Genomic DNA, 20,705 nt, shown 5'->3' on the forward strand with positions numbered 1-20,705 from the left:
AGAGAACAGTGGGATGCAGACTCCAAATTCTCATAAAAAGACCAGACTTAATGGCCTGACTGGGACTAGAAGAATCCTGGCAGTCATGGTCCCCAAACCTTCTGTTGGCCTAGGACAGGAACCATTCCCGAAGACAACTCATCGGACAAGGAAGGGACTGGACAATGGGTTGGAGAGAGATGCTGATGAAGAGTGAGCTACTTGTATCAGGTGGACACTTGAGACTGTGTTGGCGTCTCCTGTCTGGAGGGGAGATGGGAGGGTAAAGAGGGTTAGAAACTGTCAAAACGGTCACGAAAGGAGAGACTGGAAGGAGGGAGCGGGCTGACTCATTAGGGGGAGAGTAAGTGGGAGTATGGAGTAAGGTGTATATAAGCTTATATGTGACAGACTGACTTGACTTGTAAACTTTCACTTAAAGCACAATAAAAATTATTAAAAAAAAATAATAACTTGTCAGGAAAATTCCAACATTAAGATCATCCCAGCATCAGTCCCTATCAATGGCCTTTCTCTTCAGTATGGGCTACATTTTCCTGTTTCTTTGTATGCCTAGTAATTTGGGATTTCATTCTCGACATTAGTGATATACTGTAAAGACTGGAATTTGTTGTGTTCTGAGGAAGAATACTGATTTTGTTTGTCAGTTTCAGAGGGCAGTTAACTTGGCTGAACTCAAAACTCAATTCTGAAATCTCAGTTCATTTCTTTTAGCCTTAGCTGGGCACCTTGGAGTTTTCCAGCGCATGAGTGGTTCAACAATCAGCCAGAAAGGCCGACAGAGTTTATATACAGAATATGGGGTTCCCCCTCTCTGACTCTCCTTTTTTGAGATTCAACCATCAGGTTCTTTGCTCACCCTGAACTTTGCCTTCTAGCTCTTCAAGTCAGAAAAACTACAAGGTTTCTATCTGTGTTTTAGCCACCCCACTTGGTGCTGACCAGGTTCTGCCTGCCTTCAGGCCAAAAGCTATAATAAATGGGAAATTCCCTTCCAACCTCCTCAGTATCTGCCTGCTTTTGTTCACTCTCCAGTGACTTCAGGGTTTTTTGTTTTTTTTTTTTAATATTTTATTCAGAGTGTATAGTTCTTATTTGCCGAATGCCTGACATAATAGGAGCTTCTCAACCATCATCAGAAACAGAAGCGCCTAACTGCTCTTCTAGACTATGACCACCTCCATCCTCTTATAAAAATCCTTCGTCCTTGGAGCCTCTTCTTTCTCTTCTTTACCCTTTCCATACCTAGCTCTGATCACACTTAACCATGCTTCATGTGCCTTCTGGCCATTATACATGCTGTATAATGGAAATCTCTCTCCCACCTCTAACAAGGGTTTTAAAAGCAGCTATTAAGTTCTGCCATTCTCCTGGTAGGGTGGCCATGAGCATGAGCTGTCCAAATAGCCAGAGAGTGAGATAGCTGACTTTCTTCTCTTCTTCGGCCTTCTTCGCTCCATTTCAGCTGAAACTCTCACAGCCCAACCCTAATCCTTGGCGTCATTCAGGGTGCCCTACCTCTCAAATTTGAAACACAAAAGCATTTCCCTCTCTGATCACAACACCTTGTTCTCTAGACTCACTCACCACCTTACTGGCAATGCCCTGAGTGGTAACACTGGTTGACCAGGTGTTTGGTTAAGGTTCCAGTGAATGTAAAAATGAGAGGTCAAGTCTCCCTCTTATTAAGACTTTTAAAAAAACTTTTTGGAATCTTTTGTTTCAGGCTTACAGGGAAATTTCTCAAGAACCACAGGTGATTAGGTGTAGTTTTTTTTTTTTTTTTATAAAAAAACTTTTTTCATAAAAGAAAAAAGGTAGGGTTCAGGAGTGCTGAGTAGTGGTTAAGAGCATAGAATTGAGAGTCACACAAACAAGTCTAGGCTCTACCTGTGAAACCCAAAGCAAGTCACTCCCAATTTTTGAGGCCTTACTTAATTCATTTGCAAAATGGGGGTGATAAAACCAACCCATTTGCTGTGAAGACAATAAGATCATGCTCACAGAAAACTTTGCAAAGTAAGATAATAAGCTCAATGAATGACATCATTATTAACAGTGCTGGTATTTAAATTTAAAGCAAGGAGGCTCACTTAAGATTCTCATTTGAAAATGTTTTGGAACTAGAGGTAGTGGCTGTACATCCCTGTGAATGTACTAAATGCCACTGAATTGTTCACTTTGTGGTGGTTGTGTGCCCTTGAGTGGATTCCAACTCATAGTGACCCCATGTGACAGAGTAGAACTGCCCCGGAGGGTTCTCAAGGCTGCAATTTTTTTTTTAATTCATAAAAATATTGAATTTCAGAAACTTGGTACTTTTCCATTAAATTTTCAAATCCTTGCATACCAATCACCACTGTACTTTCTAGAATAGTGTGTTAGGACTTCAAGATTGTTGTTTATATCCTGTGGCACATAACATAGAAATCCCAAATCCTGACACTGCTCCCACTCCACCCTCCTTTCTGACCATAACTACTGACTTCTCTGTTATACTAAAAAGCAAAAAACCCATTGCCATTGAGTTAATTCCAACTTACAGCAACCGTGTAGGACAGTGTAGAACTGCCCCATAAGGTTTCCAAGGAGCAGCAGGTGGATTCGAACGGCCAGCCTTTTGGTTAGCAGCCAAACACTTTGTCACTGGGCTACCAGGGCTCCTCTCTGTTATACTAGCATAGGACAGTGATGGAGGTGGCTGGTATATTTAAGGAGCTCAACCGTCCACATGCATGCTCCATTGAAGCAAGAGGAAGATCAATTGAGAAATCATTCCGTGGATGATTTGGATTGCAACACATAATTTGGATTCTATGTGAGTTTCCCTTTTGTATTATTGTTTGATTATGGCCAAAGCTGTTGACGTTAAGCTTCTGCTCCCTGAGGGAGCTCAAAAGTTTGGCAAAGGTCAAAGCAGGACTTCCTTAAAATAAAATATTTAGGAATCACAAGTGGATAGCTGGGAGCTCACTCCACATGTATCTGCGTGGAGACGCAAGAGTAAGAGATGGGATGTTGACATGGTAGCTGTGAAAGTGCCCGACAGCTGCATCCTGATATGAGTTCAGTGATCTTTGGTGTGCTGAGGGCTCTTGGGAATTTAGGGCTCAACCCCAACTTCAAAAAGTGCCTTAAAGGCTGGGAAGAAAAGCTGGGATATGGTAACTTGCTAGCTCATGGCTTTGTTTCTGCCCTTTCCTTGATATTTGTAAATTCCTATGTGCAATGAATAAGCTAACTGAATATAGCGGCCAGAAGGAAACAGGAAAAAACACCCTCACATCTGACAAAAGGCACACCTTTTAGTCTGAGCTGATGATTTAGAATGCTGTCCTTACAGCAAAACAACTCATGCTTTTCCCTCTGTAAAACCTGAGAACTGGGCAACTCTCTTACATATAATCCCAACAAGAATATCCCACCAGCCCCATAAAGTCTGTTTTAGGCTGGAATCACCCACTTTCTGGACTGTGCCAATGCAGGGTGCCTTATTTATCTGGTGCTGCTATAACAGAAATACCACAAGTAGATGGCTTTAATAAACAGAAATTTATTGTCTCACAGTCTAGGAGGCTAGAAGTCCAAATTCAGGGTGCCAGCTCCCAGGGAATGCTTTCTCTCTCTGTCAGTTCTGGCGGAAGTGCCTTGTCATCAGTCTTCATCAATCTAGGAACTTCTCAACATAGGGACGCTGGCTGCAAAGGATGTGCTCTACTCCTGATGCTTCTTTCTTGGAGGCATAAGGCCCCTATCTCTCTGCTTGGTTCTCTCTCCTTTTGTCTTTTAGAAGATGAAAGGTGGTGCAGGCCATATCCCAGGGAATTCCCCTTACATTGGATCAGGGCTGTGACCTGAGTAAGGGTGTTACATCCCACCCTAATCCTCTTTAACATAACCTAATCTTGCCTCATTAACCATAAGGAGAGATAAGGATTTAAAACACATTGGAAAATCACATCAGATCACAAAATGGAGGACAACCACACAATACTGAGAAACACGCCTAGCTAAGTTGACACATATTTTGGGGGTGATGCTATTCAATCCATGATATTTCACCCTTTGGCTCCCAAGAATCCATGTCCTTCCCACATGTAAAACACATTCGGTCCCTCATATCATTAAAAAAACTCTTAAATCAACTCCAAGTCCCAAATTTCCTGGGGGAAAATGTCTCCTCATCTGTGAAACCTAGAATACAAGTTACCTGCTTCTACAGTACAATGGTGGAAGGGGCACAAGGTAGACATTTCCATCACAAATTGGAGAAACTGGAGGGAAAGAAGGGATAACATGCACCAAGCAAGTCAGCAGAACACATTACATTAGCTACCGAGGCTTGAAAATAATCCTCTGTTCTCTGAGAACATTTAAGCAACAACCCTGCCCTACAAGCTTTGGGTGTTGGCCACACTTTCCGGATTCTGGGTGAAGGCTCCTCAGCCCTGGGCTTTAGCTCTGCCTTCCAGGTCCACCAAAATAGGAATTCTGCTCCCTCGCATTTGGGCAGCCCCATTCTTCTTGTCCATCTGAGTGGCAGCCCTGAACCCTCAGCTTTGGGCAGCAGATCTGGTCCCATCTCACTGAATTCTTGAATGACGGCCCCACACCCTAGAACCTAGTTGGTGAAGATCTGACTGTTTGAAACCTAGGATGCTGTGGCCCCACCCTTTGAAAACCCAGAGGCCATGGCCCCACCCTTTGAGACCCCAGAGGTCATGGCCCTACCCTTTGAAACTGAGACAGCTCTTCTTCCTGTGTTTTTTGTCTCTTCAGCTTCTGCTTCCTTTTTCCTTGGCCTTCGGCCTCTCAGAACCTTGGGCTGGCCTGGCGTCTGCCCTGCTTGGGCAAGAGTTCCAAAGCTCTTTAGTTCTACCAATAAGTGCCTGGAGGCATCCCACTCCACCAGTAAACCTTGGCTGGAAGGCACTCAGCTCTCGCACGGTGGGTCAGCAGGCCTACCTCCACCAATAAATGCCCAGAGGCACCCCACTCCACCAGGAAGGCTCCTGCCCAGAGGCAATCAGCTCTCTTGCTCCATGTGTGTTGGCTTCCACACCATCTCACTGAAGTCTCCTGGTTCTGCGGCTGACATTTCTCTGCCACTGCTTCTTGCTGTCTGCACCGTCTCTGGTGTTACACCTGTCTTCACTTTCTTCTGAGTCCTCACCAGAATTGTCTTTGATGTCCATAATTCCACCAACAGTCTCTTCAAAGCAATCTAGGCTACTACCGTTTGGCAGTTTTAAAACTCTTCTGGCCTCTACCCGTTCAGTTTCAAAACTACTTCCACATTGTAGGTATCTGTTAGAGCAGCACCCTACTCTCCTGATACCAAATTCTCTCTCAGTTAGCTAGTGCTGCTATAACAGTAATACCACAAGTGGATGGCTTTAATAAACAGAAATTTATTCTCTCACAGTCTACGAGGCTAGAAGTCCAAATTTAGGGTACCAGCTCCCAGGGAAAGTTTTCTCTCTGTGTCGGCTCTTGGGAAGGTCCTTGTCATCAATCTTTCCCAGATCTAGGAGCTACTCAGCTCAAGGACCCTGGGTCCAAAGGATGTGCTCCACTCCTGATGCTTCTTTCCTGGTGGCATGAGGCCCCTGTCTCTCTGCTTGCTTCTCCTTTTATCTCTTGTAAGACAAAAGATGGTGCAGGCCACACCCCAGGGAAATCCCCCTTACATTGGATCAGGACTGTGATCTGAGTAAGGGTGTTGCATCCCACCCTAATCCTCTTTAATTTTTTTTTTAATCTTGCCTCATTAACCACAGGCAGAGATTAAGATTTATAACATATAGGACAATTAAAATCAGATCACAAAAATGTAGGACAACCACACAATAGTGAGAATCATGGCCTAGTCAACTTGATACATATTTTGGAGGGACACTGTTAAATCTATGTTGTTTGTTTTTAGGTGTTGGCTCCAACTCACAGCGACCCTATGTACAACAGAATGAAATATTGCTCAGTCCTGCACCATCCTCACAAACATTGCCATGTTTGAGCCCATTCTTAGAGGCACTGTGTCAGTCCATCTTGTTGAAAGTATTCCTCTTTTGCTGACCTTCTACTTCACCAAGCATGATGTCCTTCTCCAGGGACTGGTCCCTCCTGATAACATATCCAAAGTACATGAGACGAAGTTTTGCCATCCTCACTTCCAAGGAGCACTCTGGCTATATTTCTTCCAAGACAGGCTTGTTTGTTCTTCTGGCAGTTCATGGCCAATCCATGACACAGGACTAATCCATCCTCTGAGACTTCCTGGATGACAACGGAATGTAGCACCCTGCCTGGTAGAGACAGCTCCAGAAGATGCTTTGTCCATTCACCTGTCTGAAGTTCCTGGGCTGGTCCTCTGTGGAGGATGTGAGCACAGGGCTGTTCCTCCTATGCTGGCTCTGGAGCCAGCCAACCCCACACACAGAACAGAGGGAAATCCAAATTATTTCACAAACTGCCAATCTCCTGAACAAGAAAGCAGAAAAAACTATGCATTCCAAGGTATCTGTGAAGCACTTGGAAGCCGTGGGCTGCAGCGCTGAGGCATATGAACTCCCAACATGCTGCTGGCTTAGGTTTTGCTACACAATGCTCTCTATTTTTTTTACATGGCTGAATCTTAAATCCAGCTAGTGTGTAGGGATTTCATAACCTTTAATAGCATATCTGCAGGAACATTGTGATAGGTCCATGCTATGGATCAACACAAAATACTTAAAACAGATTTATCATATTTGGTCTTTAGGTAAATAATACAATGCCTTAAAATTGCTGAAATATACCATTCTGGGCTGTTTAATACCACTAGGAAAATACAGGCTGTTTTCTCTCTCTAAAAGAAAAAATGAAATACCAAAATAACTATATTTAAATGAATAATGTGATAAAGATGGTTGTCTTAGTCATCTAGTACTGCTGTAACAGAAATACCACAAAAGTGGATGGCTTCAACAAACAGTTTATTCTCTCACAGTCTAGGAGGCTACAAGTCCAAATTCAGGGTGCCAGCTCCAGGGGAAGTCTTTTTCTCTCTCTCAGCCCTGGAAGAAGGTCCTTGACATCAATCTTCCCCTGGAGTAGGAGCTTCTAAGGGCAGGGATTCTGGGTCCGAAGGACACGCTCTCCACTCCTGCCTGTTCTTCCTAAGTGGTGGTGGGATCCTCTCTTTCTGCTCTGAAATTGGCCCTCTTTTAAGGAAAAAATGAGCAATTCCCTCAGTGGGCCACAATTGCCTTATTTGCACAGTCCCACACAACCACTTGTGTGGAAGTTACAAGACCATGGGAAGGAAGGCCACAGAAAAGTAATCCATAGCACCGCACTGTCCATGAAAAATTCCTACTTAGCCCTCATATGGTCTTCCCTGAACTCCTCCCCACCAGGTTGAGTCAGGTGCCATTTCTGGGCTCCCACAGGTCCCATGGGAGCCTCCCCCATTCTGGGCCAGACCCCTCTGCCTGTGCTTCCCCTGTTCCAGGCCCAACATCTCCGCCTATGTTTCCCCTTTCCAGCACTGTCCATTGTGAACTTCCACTGTCTCATAGGGGTCTGTCTCCTCTGCAGACTGACAGCTACATGAGGCAAGCCCCAGGGCTGTCTCAGTCACCCTCTGTGTTCTCAGCATCACTGAGCACAGGGCTGGCATGGAGCTGTGGGTTCAGTGAGCACTGGCTGAATCCTTCTGTTAAATTTGCTGAATTGCTTCAGAGGTTGGGGTGATGCTGTGGGAAAGAGAACACTCTTCAAGGATATTTAAATTATTAAATGGAAAGTAACTGACCTAGAGAATGCTCTCACAACACACCTGTCCCCTGTCCCATGGAGGCTTTTTCTACTTAGTGTGATCCTTGAAAATGGAGCGAGGTAAATACCCTGAAAAATAATGGAACCGTTTGTTTCCTGAGAAGGGAAATGGAGCTGGGCCAGGGCTATGTTTGAATCTAAACACAAAGAAGCTCATGGGTATGCAATGTGGACCCAAATGCCTACACTCCTACCCCAGAGTGCCTCAGAGAAACATCCACACACTCATATGTATCACCCAGTGGTACACGCACACACACAGATGTCATTATGCAGTCAGACATCAGCCTGGACACAGAAACACACAAGTAAACAACCCCAACAGGCTCATGCTCCACACACACCGACAGATGCAGAGATTGGTGTGCACTCAGGTATACAGGCATGCACACACACAGTCATAAACATATATATGTGTAGACAATCTGCTATGGATACTCACTTATCATGCACACTCAGACACACACCACAAATACAGGTGTATACATAAATTCATTTATCAATACCGTCACCCTGAAACACATGTGCACACAGACATACACAGACACCCGAATGGCACACTCAGGCAGATGTATGAATAAAGGCAAACACGACAGAGTCATCTGGGAGAACCCACCAGATGAAATGAAAAAATCATGAAGAGACCCAGAAGCACATGAGGAGGTGGAGGGACAGGCTGACCTGCAGGGAAGCAGAGAGAGAGAGAAAAAAAGTCCGGGACCAGAGAAGAGGGACTGAGAAAGACAGATGGACAAAGTCCTATGCAGGGCTCCCTGTCCGTCCAAAATAACCTGAGAGTCTAACCTTCACCCGCCCATTCTCCAAACCCCCAAAAATAAATGAACAAAAAAAAAAAACCTGTTGGTGTTTAGTCAATTACAACTCACGGCAACCCCATGCGTCACAGAGTAGAGCTGCTCCATAGGATTTTCTTGGCTGTAATCTCTGCAGAAGTAGGTTGACAAGTCTTTCTTCTAAGGTGTCACTGGGTGTGTTCAAACGGTCAATTTTTCAATCAGTAGTCAAATGCAAACCACTTACCCACCCAGGGGCCTTCACCAATTCTCCTTATACTGCGTAATCCACACCACTCCTCCAGAAAGTTTCCCAGAAGATCAGTTTCCTATTTACAGCTCCACGGGATAAGGCTTATCTGTGCTGAGGAAGGTATAGGAAGAGAGTTTCTCCCAGACTCTCTCTCTACCTTTTCCTTTTCCCAAAGTTTTGGCAACTTTAGACCAGAGAATGTAAAAGCCAGAAATTTAGAGAGTCTCTCCTCCATCTCCTTCATCCTACAGGTTATTAATAAGAACAGCTAACACTTATTGAGCACTTATGACCCCCTAAGTACTTTACATGAAGTAACCATTCGCTCCTCACCAAAAAAACCCAAGAGGCAGGTGCTGTCTTTGGCCCCATATGGCTCACCCCATACGGTTCAAACGTGAAGTTACTAATTGAAGATCATGCTTCAAGGAAGGTATAAGGCTAGAACTCCAATCCATGTCTTAAATTTGTTCTTAACCACTATACAGTCCTTTCAGAAAGGGAAACAGAGGCCCAGTGAGGGGAAGGGTTTTGCCTGGGTTCACAACTAGCGAACACTGGGAGACCATCCCTGAGCCACCACCTTCCGGCACATGTCCTGCCTCAGGAGGTGAGGCATGTGATTTCAGACATTGACCTCTCATTCCATCTTCATCAACGAGGCCAAACTAGCATAACTTCTCTGTCCCCAAGTACCTCTGTACTTTGATTCTGCGCTATCTGACCCTTCCACCCCTTGCCCAGCTCATGGCTGCCTGCCAAACACTTAGTACCCTCCCTGGTGCCAATATCGTCGAGAAACAAACTCCTCAAATTTCTACCACCCTCCATTTCAAGAAATGAGGGGGAACGGGAGGGGCCCAGGCTTGGGGCCAGCCCAGGTGCAGGCTGGTGATCGGGATTAAGGGGACTGATGCCTGCCAAACCCATGCTAATCCTCTTTCCCACATCATCCCCCTCCAAAACCAACAACCAACTTTCCTCTCTCTGCTTTGTTCTCCGCTCTTTGTTCCCTACCCACAGGTCTCAGAGCCCAGAAGCCTGAACTCTCTGAGCAAGACGCCAGTCCTGGGAGCGCAAACATCACCCATCTCCACTCACCCAAGGTTAGAGATCTTAGCAGGGTGCCTACCTTCTGTCTTTCCTGGTTCAACCTTCAAAGCCAGCCCAGTGCCCATCTGGGGTCCCCCTTAGGGCCTGGCTAAGGCCAATGCCAGGCTCACATACTACTAATCCCAGCACCCATCTGAGGTTGGCCTGCTGGAGCCAATCTTAGAACCTATATGGTACCACCCATATGTCCTCCTGAAGCCAACCTCAATGACCACCTGGGCCCACGCTCAGGGCCCTCTTGACATGAGAAGTGGCTCCATTAATTTTCTCTTGAAATCAAGTTCAGTGCCAACTTGTTTTCAATCCCAGGGTCCACCTGGGGGCAATCTCAATGCCAACAGTATAAACCCTCCCAGGCCTACCTGGATGCCGATATCAAAATCTATGAGTGTAATCCCTGTATCCAATGCTGGTGCCAATCTCAGCACCCAAGTGGTGCTACACTTGATCCCTGCTGGACCTTCAGGGTGGGCTAGGCAGGTCAAAAAAGAGAGAAGGGAAGAAGGTCAAATCCTAGCAACCTCACTTACTACCTGTGTGACCTGAGCAAGTAGTTTGGTCTTCTGCTCTGCAAAATGAGGATGCTAATGAACTAGCCCCCACTGTTATAAAGATTCAATAAGATCATGAATAACCAAAACGAAACATCAAACCCATTGCCATCAAGCCAATTTCAGCTCACAGCAACCCTATAGAACAGAGTAGAATTGCCCCATAGGGTTTACAAGACTTTACAGAAGCAGACAGCCACATCTTTCTCCCAAAGGGCAGCTGGTGGGTTCAAACCACTGACCTTTAGGTTAGTAGCTAAGCTGTTAACCATTGTGCCACCAGGGCTCTTTAAGATCACAAATACACAGACATAATGTTCCTGGAATACAGTAACCACCCAACAATGGGTAAATGTCATTATTAAGGAAGAATTTCAAGGAAGGAAGGACAGTAGGCCATCCAATCTTTCTCTACTTGTGCCAACAGCATCCCAGGGTTCCCAACATTAGGGTTTACCCAAATATTTCCTGCTACAGTTCTCTCTACGTGTTAATAAAAACCCATTGCCGTTGAGTCAATTCCAACTAATAGCGACCCTGGAAGACAGAGTAGAACTACCTCATAGGATTTGAACTGCTGACCTTTTGGTTAACAGCCGAGCTCTTAACTGCTACACCACCAGGGCTCCTCCTGCTAATAGCAGCCCTTGAGAAACCAGGAATCACCCTAAAAGGAGACTCTCAAATATAACCTTCTGTTCCCAAATACTTCTTTTCAACAGTTGGGGAAATCAAGGCCCAGAGAAGGGGTAAACTAAGAATGCAAGAGAGAGACAGGAACTCAAGACCCTTGGATTAATGGCCCCTCACATGTGCACTCCCTGCCCACTCCCTGTTTCTTGTCATCAGTATACCCATATATAAAATGGGAAACACTAAGAATAATAATAACAATAATAATGATAGAAATGGTACAATCAACCTTGTGGGCTTCCTTAAGGATTAGGACAGGGTCCCGGTGGGACTCTTTGTAAACTATAACCTTTGAAACAGATGGGATGTTTTGGTACCATACTGGAAGTTGTAATTTCCCAAGACTTGGCCGGTCCCTCTGCCAGAGACCATGAGTTACTCTTCTCCAATTCTCTGGCAAGTTCCAGTGAAACGTGACTCTGTCACTCTACCTTCCCCCACTTCTTTCCCAACCAGAGGTGGACAGTGGAGGTTCTATGGCACCCACTCTGTTCTCACTTTGAGGCTTCAGTGAGGATTCTGGGCATCAAGAGACAACACTGAATCCAAGAAAAAGGAGGTCAACACCTGGGGTCCAAGGCTGACTCCAGGACACTGCTGGGCTCTCAGGAACTCCACATCCACAACCATCAGTCCTTCCTCATTCCAAGACCCTCAAATCCATGTCCCTGGAATCTCCTCTCCAGAGACCCTTAAATCTACATCTCTTATTAAAAAAAAAAAAAAATCCACAGCCACACATCCTGTCTCACTCCAATACCCTTGAATCCATATCCTTGGAGTCTTGTCTTCTGAGACTCCCAAATCCATCCTGAGACTCCAAATACAAAGCTGAGGGGCTCCCCTATGCAGATACACCAAAACATTCAGTTCTGGAGTTTATTTCCTCTCCCCCAAAATTTAAAGGCCCTGGTATTACGAATTCAGTCTTGGGTCCCACTCCCTGTTAATCTGCCCTGAGTTTCGCCTCCTCCCTTGCTGGCTGTTTCCCAAGCTAAGTGAGATGCAGGGTGGGAGGTATAAGTGGGAGGGGAAATGAGATAATTACATAATCAGGGCCAAAGTCCACACTTCTTCCCAAGTAGTATAAAGGCAAATCACCCCAAGCCATCCATATTCGATCATCACTCTCACTGCCACCATGCTGGCCTCAGGGATGCTTCTGGTGGCCTGCCCGTCTGTAATGGTCTTGATGTCTGTCTGGCGACAAAGGAAGCTCTGGGGGAAGCTTCCCCCTGGGCCCACTCCCTTGCCTTTCATCGGGAACTACCTGCAGCTGAACACACAGCAGATGTACAACTCCCTCATGAAGGTGTCATGAGGCAGGGCGATGGGTGTAATGGGGTCAGAAATGGGGGAAGACTTTGTGGTAGGGGACTGACTAAACTGGACCAGAGTCCTAGGACAGAGGAGTTTTGAAGGTTCCATATCAGGGACCTAGCCAGGAAAAACCAGATGTTGGGATGATCAGCCACTTGACTGTTAGAACCTGGGGAAAATGGACCCCGGTTTGCAGGGTCTGGGTACAGGGCCAGGTCAGAAGTAGGGGCTCCTACCTCTAACCACTCTCACCCACCTCCACCAGCTCAGTGAGCGCTATGGCTTGGTGTTCACGGTCCACTTGGGGTCCCGGCGGGTTGTGGTACTGTGGGCATATGACGCTGTGAAGGAGGCTCTGGTGGACCAGGCTGAGGAATTCAGTGGGTGAGGCGAGGAGTCCACCTTCGACTGGCTCTTCAAAGGCTACGGTGAGGAGACCCCGGTAGGGATGTGGTCAGGCAGACCCAACAGCCTCAGTTTCCCCAGCTTCTCCCCTTAACTAACCTGCCCACTCCAGAGTGTGGAAGGCCCCTCCCTCAGGTCTTTTGGCTCCCCATCCCTGCTCCCTGTGGCCTCTCCCTGGTCTGTCTCTAACCTGTTTTACAGTTTCTGTGGTTCCATTTCTCCCTGCCTCTCTCTGTCTTTATCTCCCTGTTTCTCTCTCAAAAGATTTCTCTTCTTTCTGTGTATCTCTCCATCTCTTAGTAGAATCTATTGGTATTTCTGTTTGGGAGCCCCAGACCTCTGTATAACCCATAGCTATTGAGTGGATTCCAACTCATAGCGACCCTATACCTTTGTCTTTCTCTGCTTCTGTATTCTCTAGTGTTTCCCTGCCTCTTTCTCTCTCCTTCCTCTGTCTTAGGATCTTACACTAAGATCTTAGGTGGGGCTGGATGGAAGTATATATCTAAGTTTTCAGGTGGGTTAAGTGTGAGGGTATCTGTCCACGAATTTAGGGGAGATCGATTGGGGCGTACATCAAGGTCTTCATCTATTCAAGTGAGGTTGGGTTGATTGATACCTGTCCAGGTGTTTAGGCACTCAGGTAGGCTAGGTTCGAGACACTTGTCCACATATTTAGGTATTTAGAGGATTTGGATTGGGGACTTTCTGCTTCAAAACCCCTGTGTCTGTCTCCTGGTAACAATTGCCCGACCCTGTCTCTCTGTTTCTCTCTCCCTAATTTTTTCTGTTTTCCACCTCAGTCATAGAATTCTTCACAATTTTTTTTCAACCTCTCAGCTCTCCACTATTTCATTTCTCCTCTTCCTCTTTCTGCCGCTCTCTCTTCAGGCAGGAATCTCTGTATATTTCTGTTTCTGTGTTATCTGTCTGGCCTTTCTGTCTCTCTTCTTCCAACTCGGTCCCTCTCTTTCTGCATCTCTCTGTCTCTGTCTCTGACTCTGAGTTTCTCTTTCTCTCTCTAGTTTGTGGCTCCGTGTCCTTTCTCTGGCTCTGTTTCTGCCCCTTTCTCCCCAACTCTCAGAAGTCCTCTGGGCTGGTCTGTGCCCTGTCCCTGTCCTTCTCTGACTGAGGCACCCCTATGCACACCCCTCCAGGAGTGGCGTTCAGCAACGGGGAGCGCGCCAAGCAGCTCCGGCGCTTCTCCATCACCACGCTGCTGGACTTGGGCGTGGGCAAGCGTGGCATTGAGGAGCGCATCCAGGAGGAGGCTGGCTCCCTTTTTGAGACCTGAGACCTTCCGGGGGCACGCGGGGTACATGGAGACCCCTTAGTGCTCAGGAAGGAGAAGGGAAAAACCCAGCGGGGAGCGCCCACGCGCTCTGGCCCCAAGCAAGGAACAGGTTGGGGAAAGGAGTCCAGACTCCCATCTCTGGGGCCTGATGACTTCAGTGACCTTCTGGAATTCTCAGACTGGCATCAAATCCCAGAGTTGACTCCTCAATCCCGTTTTCCTCCTTCCTCCACTCCTCCCCTCCCCAGGTGCCTTCACTGATCCCACCTACTTCCTGAGCCGCACTATCTCCAATGTCATCAGCTCCATCGTCTTCGGAGACCGGCTGGACTAGGAAGATAAAGAGTTCCTGGCACTGCTGCGTATGATGCTGGGAAGCTTCCAGTTCACAGCTACTGCTACCTGACGGGTAACCCTCTCTGCCAGGAACTGCCATGCCTTTAGCACAACCTGCCAGCTGCTCCCCCACACAGAGGCAGATACTCCTCCTCAAGACAGCCCCTACTCAAAACCAGCCCCACCCTGGACAACTGAACAGTAGCACTAGAACTCAGGAGGAATACCCAGGCTCCAAGGACACCTGGATATCTCAACATATATGCCCTCAGCACAGCTCTCTCCCTAGGTGTTCCCAGTTCAACTTACCTTAATATCTAGCAGGTGCTGTCTACTCAGCTCACCTCCCAAATACCTAAACACCTGAATCCCTGGTGCTGCAAAATTTAGCCTACCCAAATCCTCTGACACCTATACAAGTGTCCCCCACCAGACTATCTAGACAGTACCTCCTACCCAGTCTACTTAAATACCTGAACACCTGGACAGGTACCCCAACTAAGATTCCTACACGCCTGTACAGATTTCTCCTCAAATACCCAAACAAATGTGCCCCAAATCCAGCACACTTGAACACCTGCAGAGGTGCACCCTATGCAGCCCGCTTAAATATCCGAACACCTGAAACCTATCCCACTTTATACGTAAACACCTGTACAGAAGCCCCCAATCCAAATCCTCTAAATATATAAATATCTGGACAAGTGTCTCCAACCTAGCCCACCTGAGTGCCTAAACACCTGGACAGATACTTACCAGCCCAACCTCCCTTGAATATATGAAACCTGGATGTGTGCCCTGATCCATCTCACCTAAACTCTTGGGCAGGTACCGTCACACATAACTCACCTGTAAACTTAGACATACACTTCCATCCAGCCTCACCTAGATACCTAAACACCTGGACAAGTGTCTTGGACCCAATACCTTCCTTTCCCTGAGACAAAGTTTCTCTCCCATTGGATTCTGCCCACTGACTGCTGCCCTTCCTTTACCTTCTTCTCTCCCCATCTCCAGCTCTATGACATGTTCTACTCGGTAATGAAATACCTACCAGGGCCACAGCAACAGGCCTTTAAGGAGCTGCAGGGGCTGGAGGACTTCATAACCAAGAAAGTGGAGCAGAACCAGCGCACACTGGACCCCAACTCCCCATGGGACTTCATCGACTCCTTCCTCATCCGCATGCGGGAGGTGCATTCCAGCAGCCAGTGCAAATGATGCGGGGGAGGGTTGGTTTCCAAAGCCAGGCAGAAGGGAAATCAACCTGAGGAGGAGCACAGAGACCCATTGAGACTAGCCCCTCATCACAATAATCATCATAACCCTGATTATAATTAATTATCACTGCTCCATTGGCTGAACTTTTACCCATGGCAGGACCTGTGCCTGTGAATCATAAGACACCCTCTCCTCACTTACTAACATGATTAGGTTCCAAAGACCGAGTCATTATGCAAAATAAGCGTTATGCCAAAATGGAGGATGACCACATCAGATCACAAAATGGAGGATGACTACATCATTACATAACATTCAAATTACATCATTACCTAACTGCCAAATCACATCATTACATGACTGCCAAGCCACTGAGAATCATGGTCCAGCCAAGGTGACACATAACCTTAACCATCAAAGTCAGCATTACTCTTGCCTCATACCTCAGCATGCATTACTGGTAGACACCCATCATTAATGTGCAAAATAGTTGGATTCTAGATTTTTTACTGTTGTCATAAATGAGAAATGTCAAGTAATGGGATAGTCAATAAATGAGGAAAAGGAATAGTGTAGTACTATTGCACAACCAGGTTGTCTGGGTGGCACAAGTGGTTAAGCTACCAACTGAAAGGCTGGTGGTTCAAATACACCCCGAAGCTCTTTAGAAGAAAGACCTAGTGATCTGCTCCCAAAGGTCACAGCCATGAAAACCCTTCTGGAGGGCAGTTATACTCTGAAACGCATGGGGTCGAAATCAGTTGGAACTGACTGAGTGGCAACTGGATTTTTTTTGGGGGGGTGGTGGGGAGCCAAAAAAAATGAAAACCAAGTCCGTCGCTGTTGAGTTGATTCCAACTCATAGCGGCCCTACAGGACAGAGTAGAACTGCCACATAGAGTTTCCAAGGAGCATCTGGTAGATTCAAACTGCTGACCTTTTGGTTAGGAGCTGTAGCACTTAACCACTACACTGCCAGGGTTTCCTTCTGGGGGGGGAGGGGTTTATTGCCCTACCAAATGCCAGTCGCTGTTTTAAGTGTTTTATAGTATTTGACTATTTAACACAACAGCTCCTTGAAGGATGTTCTGTTGGGACCCCAATTTTGCAAATGAAGAAACTGAGACCCAGGTTGCATAGTGGCTTGTCCGAAGTCACACAGCCAGGAAGTGGCGGAGTGTAACTCAAATCCTAGGCTTCCGATTCTAAGGTTGGCATTTTCAGTCACCATGCTCTCTTACCTTCTGTACCCTGGTTAGCAGACACATCTCTGTGGACCTGTGACCTGGCTTTACTATGTGATATTGGAAGGTCTTCATCCCCATCTGGTTGCCAGTCTCCCAACTCTGAGAAAGGAGATGGGCTTTATGGAGTCTGAAGTTCAGGATAAAAGGATTAAAGGAGGAGAGCCCCCCACAATAAGCTTCAAGATTTTTAGTGAAAGGAAGAGTATGCTGTTGCTAAAACTCTGTCTCTGAAAATCAGACTTTATCTATGATGCTCTCTGACTCGGCCTATCTTGCCATCTCTGCCCCTCTCTGTTATGCAGTGTCCCTCTCTAGCCTTCTCTTTCTAAATGTTTCTATCATAAAAAGTGATAATTAAAGGCAGATAGTGGGCGAGGGAAACAGTGTGAGAAGAATACTCGGGGCGGAGCCAGCAGAGCTTGGAGACCAGAGAAAGCATGGTAGATCCATGTCCCTCTTCCCACTTAGGATCTGAAGAATTGAGACCTTAGAGATCTAAGTGAGGTAGGTCCGTAGGGAAAATCCCCAAAGGGCCCTTGAGGAGCGCGGAGTGGGCTCAGCCTGAAACCTCCTCTCCCCACAGGAGAAGAAGAACCCCAACACAGAGTTCTACATGAAGAACCTAGTGCTGACTACACTAAACCTCTTCTTTGCGGGCACAGAGACCGTCAGCACCACCCTGCGCTACGGCTTCCTGCTGCTCGTGAAGCACCCAGATGTGCAGGGTGAGGCTAGAGGGAGCTTTACCTCGGACTCAAAAATTCTCTGAACCCACTACAATGCCCTCATCTCTCTCAGATCCCTGGACCCTCAGACACCCCCTGATACCCAGAAAACAAAAAAAACCCGCACCATCGATTCGATTCCAACTTATAGAGACCCTATAGGACAGGGTAGAACTGCCCCATAGGGTTTCCAAGGAACAGCTGGTGGATTCCAACAGCTGACCTTTTGGTTAGTTCCCGAGCTATTAACCACTGCACCTCCAGGGCTCCTGCTACCCAGAGACAGGGGTGATATTCAGCTGATAGGCAACAGCTAAGTTTAAAATATCGAAATATTGAAAATGTCTGAACTGCTAGCTCCTGTGCTGAGCACAATGAGTACCAATTGCCCGCTACTCCAATCCATCCCAGATCCCTTGCACCTTCTCTATGATTCTGGCACAAACAGCTCCCAGGGCGCTGCTCCAGCCACGTAGATGGTTTACGTCCATGTCAAAGGTAGCCTTTGACTAATAGCTGAGAGGTTGGTGGTTAGAACCCACCGAGAGGCACCTTGGAAGACAGGCCTGGCTATCTGCTTCCAAAAGGTCACAGCCTTGAAAATCCTATGCGACAGTTCTACTCTGCATGTACGGGGTTGCCATGAGCTGGAATCAACCCAACAGCAAGTAACAATAAGAACGGCATCCACATCACACCAGTTTTAAATATTTCAACTATCCTGTCTGTCCTGAGACCTTCAGGTGCCTAAATGCATCCTTCCTCCTCCCCCAGCCAAGTTGCACGAGGAGATTGACCGGGTGATTGGCAAGAACCGTCGGCCCATGTTTGAGGACCGGGCCAAGATGCCCTACACCGAGGCTGTGATCCACGAGATCCAGAGATTTGCAGACATGATCCCCATGGGGGTGGCCCACAGGGTCACCAAGGACACCAAGTTTCGGGACTTCTTCATCCCCAAGGTGCTGCTCTGCCCAACCTTCCAAACCTGTGACCCCTGTACCCTTAGAAAATTTCCAGCCCATGTCCACTCCCTCAGTTAAAGACTTTCCCAACCACCTTCAGCCTTCGCACTCGGAACTCTAATCCCTAATCCCTATATCTCCCTCAAACTTCCTGCCTTGGGAGGCATGAACACATGTCCCTCAAACCTCTTGCCTCAGAAGACACAGACTCCATGTCCCCAAGCCTCCTGTCTTAGGAGACACGAACCCCCTGTTCCCCAAAGTTTCTGTCTTGGGGAACATGACACTGCATAACCACCAAACTTCCTACCACAGGAGACACAGATCCCATGTCCCCCAAACTTCTTGTTTCAGGGGACAAAAAACTCAAAGCCCCCAGAGTTCTTTGGAGGATCCTAACTTCCATGCCCCCATTTCTCTTCACTTTTGGCCCCCTAAATCTCCTGACTCCCATGTGCTTTCAGCATGCCCACCCCCTACTTGCCCTTAACAAATCCCCTTTTCTCCTCCCCACCAGGGCACAGAGGTCTTCCCTATGCTGGGCTCCGTGCTGAGAGACACCAAGCTCTTCTCCAACCCCCAAGATTTCAACCCCCGGCACTTCCTGGATGAGAAAGGGCAATTTAAGAAGAACAACATCTTTGTGCCCTTCTCCATTGGTAAGAGACCACGGGCTGCTACCAGACCACCCCACATACCACCAGGGGCCTCCCTCATCCCAGTCAGTTCCTCTGAGGTATAGCCCAGCATCTTTCTCCAGCCCAGAAGTCCCTCTTAGAAGCTACCCTCGAGCCACCCAGCTGCAACCTCCCTTAATACCAAGCACCTGCACTCAGGCAAAAAGGAAGGGATGATCATACCGTTTCAGAAATGGGGGAAATCAAGGCCCACAGTGAGTCAGAAATTTGTCTAAGGTCATACAACAAAGACTCCAGATTCCTAAGAAGGATATGACGGTATAGCAGCCATATTTGGGAGAAAGCAGCATCTAAAGTTCCCATTGCTAGAGGCTGGCAGAGATCACCCCCATCTCATCTACAGGGGAAACTGAGGCTCTGAGAGGATTACAGTCTGCCCTGAAAGTCTCTCAGGCTACAATATCCAGCCCTTCCTCCCTGGGAGAATGTTGCTGGGACTCTGTAGTAGGGTGACGCAGCAGCAGTGCTGTCGCCTCACCTCCGGGCCTCCCACCTCACCTCTCCAGGAAAGCGGTACTGTTTCGGGGAAGGTCTGGCCAGAATGGAGCTCTTTGTCTTCCTTACCACCATCTTGCAGAACTTCTGCTTCAAGTCCCCGCAGTCGTCCAAGGACATCGATGTGTCTCCCAAACACGTGGGCTTTGCCACTATCCCACGAACCTACACCATGAGCTTCTTGCCCCGCTGAGTGGGCACTAAGACGGGGCCGGGCTAGTGTGAGGGACAAGTAGGGAGAGGGAGGGGTTAGCGGGCAAGGGTAGTGGGTGGGTGAGGCTAAAGGGGGACTGAGGGAAAAGGAAGGGGGACGGTGGTTAAGAAGACAAGAAGAAACAAGATGAGCTCTGTGTGTACACTTGCAAGAGACAGATCCTTCAGAGGTGGGATGGGAGGGAGGAAAACCTTACAGCTATATTGTGGATAAAAATATAATAACCACTAAAGCAAGTACTCTGTGTCAGCTCTGTGCTAAAAAGCCTTACATGCTCACATCACGTAAAGCTCACAAATCTACCCTATAGGGAACAGTATCCATGCCCACTTTACAGGTGACACAACTGAGGTTCAGAAAGTTTAATAACCCTCTATCTAGGTCTCACAGAATGCAAGTCCTTGAACCCAGATCTGTGCAGTGATGGCTTGGCATAGCCTGAGTCCTTGAGGCAAATTCTAAAAAGGCACCACTTTCTCAAGTAAAACAACAACAGCTTAGCATATTATTACACAATCTGAACGCCTCTATCAAGGGATTTTTCCATTGCCCTGGTGGGCAGC

General features: G+C 47.2%; 1 pseudogene; it reads left to right on the forward strand.

Annotated features, from left to right (window-relative positions):
* Positions 1 to 12,363: 12,363 nt before the first annotated feature.
* LOC126085375 (cytochrome P450 2A13-like) lies at positions 12,364 to 20,169 on the forward strand (annotated as a pseudogene).
* The last annotated feature ends 536 nt before the right edge of the window (positions 20,170 to 20,705 follow it).

This window comes from Elephas maximus, chromosome 11, assembly GCF_024166365.1.
Source record: "Elephas maximus indicus isolate mEleMax1 chromosome 11, mEleMax1 primary haplotype, whole genome shotgun sequence".
NCBI classification, from domain to species: domain Eukaryota; kingdom Metazoa; phylum Chordata; class Mammalia; order Proboscidea; family Elephantidae; genus Elephas; species Elephas maximus.